The sequence below is a fragment of the Belonocnema kinseyi genome, chromosome 9 (assembly GCF_010883055.1).
Source record: "Belonocnema kinseyi isolate 2016_QV_RU_SX_M_011 chromosome 9, B_treatae_v1, whole genome shotgun sequence".
Taxonomy (NCBI): Eukaryota; Metazoa; Arthropoda; class Insecta; order Hymenoptera; family Cynipidae; genus Belonocnema; species Belonocnema kinseyi.
In genome coordinates, this window is record NC_046665.1 from 72389303 (window position 1) to 72391533 (window position 2231).

Here is a 2231-nt window from a genome sequence, read left to right on the forward strand (position 1 = left end):
ATACATACATACATACATACGCACGGACGTACCTGTTCGTAAAAACCTGTTTTTCGGATTCAGGGGGTCTTAAAACGTGGACATTTGACAAAAACTGGGGGGAGGGGGATTTTTACAAATATCTAATACCTTCTCTGATAAGAATGTAAAAACAATTAAAATTGGAATATATATTGATAACTTTAAGTTAATTATTCAAAACTTATTAGTATTTTCAATTACTGATTATCCACTGTGAGGTCATTATCTATTGTACGGCTGTCTTCCCTATTTCAAGTTAATGACCAAAATGGTTCAATGAGTAGCAAACCCCATTAAAGAATCTCCTACTACTACTAATCAGAATGCAATTGTTTGGAGAAAATTATTCATAGTGAACAATTAATTTGTGCTTTGTAAATTTTTTCATATCGATTGCACATTTGCATCACTCATTTTTAATATCATACATGTTATCATTGCATTCGTATCTTTAAATGACCAATTTCTTCAAACTGAATATTAAAGTATACAAACAAATCTTGTTTTCTGATATCTGTGCTCAAAAATCTCTTAACAATTTATCCAGCTCTAATTTAAAGTTGTTTTTGTTCCAAAACTTAGATGTATGAAAAAAAAAAGTTTTTCTATAATCGTAAGAATCACAGTAACATCAATGAACATGTGATTTTAAATAAAAATGTTTACTTTTAACGAAAATATTTCCTCACTACAGCTTCTCACATATTCTGGAAAAGTGGTCAAACTTTAATCCTTGGTTTTAGGGAAAACCTTCTTCTCTACAACGCTACTCTTGTCAATTTAAAGAAAATATTTATGTTTGACTGAAATCGTGAGATCATTTTTTTAAATTTCTTTTTGCAAACGAATAATTTAATTTTGCCGATTATTTGCTCATTTTAAAAATTAGAAACAGAAAAGTTGTAGGGAATATTCTCCACGCAAAAGTAAGCCATCACTTATTGCACTTCAACTATTTTTTTATTTTGTAATACGAATTTACGGATTGTTATTTGCATTATACTTGTTTGACGATAATACCGAAAATGTTGTTTGTTTTTACGTATTTCTAACAGCTTAATTACAAATTTTTCATTTATCAATTCTAATCTCATTTATGAGCCAAAACAGGTTCGATAATCTCAGCCAAGACAAGGCTCGTCTTGAGTCAAGTAAACACCGTTTTACCTGTCGTGACGATAAAAGTAAGACGAAGGCCTATGCCTCGAATCAGTTTTGAGACGCAGCCAGACATCGATGTCTAGGAGACAAAATCAAGACATAACCAAGTCGAACTCAAGTCGAAGCATTTTTACTCGGGATATAATATAATTTCAATTCCTAAATTCATTTATATGGTTTTTTGGACAGTGATGTAATTAAATTAAAATTATTTCTTGAAAAAAAGATCCTACTCCATCTTCACTCCGTTGGGAAACGTACCACAAAACTTCTGATTTCCGGTCAGGTGCTTTTCCAATTAAGCTATTAGAGGGATCAGAATAAGAACTCTTAATTTAAGAACATAACGCTAATTTTTAGCTAGGTGTTAATGGTACAAGTAATTATTTAAAAATTTTAAATTCATCTGCTATATCATCAGAGATTGTACCTTACCGATAGTAGATCAACCCTCCAAACCATGAAGGCAGAAAATCTACACAATATCGATCAAGTTAAGAATCTTCAATAACAGAAAATGCTTAACGTCTTAATAACACTAGATGGAAAATAATATTTTTAAATTAAAATTATTTCTTGAAAAAAGATCCTACTCCATCCCAATGGAGTGAAGATGGAGCAGGATCTTTTTTTCAAGAAATAATTTTAATTTAAAAATGTTATTTTCCATCTAGTCTTATTAAGACGATAAGCATTTTCTCTTATTGAAGATTCTTAACTTGATCGATATTGTGTATATTTTCTGCCTTTATGGTTTGGAGGGTTGATCTACTGTCGGTAAGGTACAATCTCTGATGATATAGCAGGTAAATTAAAAATTTTGTAAATAGTGATGTAATTTTTATGTACGACAACTACCTAAAAAAACAATTTTTAATTGCCTGCAAATTCTAGGTCGAATCGAATAAAAATTTTTTTTATCATTTTGCCCTACTGTGCGTTACTCAAACTCAGGAGGCCCATAATTTAATTTTTCGCAATGCAAAAACATTTTTTTATGAAGTTCCGGAAAGCTCTAAACATTTAGTACACGAATATAGATTTATATG

At 30.3% G+C, this 2231-nt stretch overlaps 1 protein-coding gene across 2 annotated transcripts in view; it reads right to left on the bottom strand.

Moving 5' to 3' along the window:
- LOC117179965 (elongation of very long chain fatty acids protein 1-like) overlaps positions 1–2231 on the bottom strand; it is an 84417-nt gene that overhangs the window by 53599 nt on the left and 28587 nt on the right. The window lies entirely within an intron of this gene.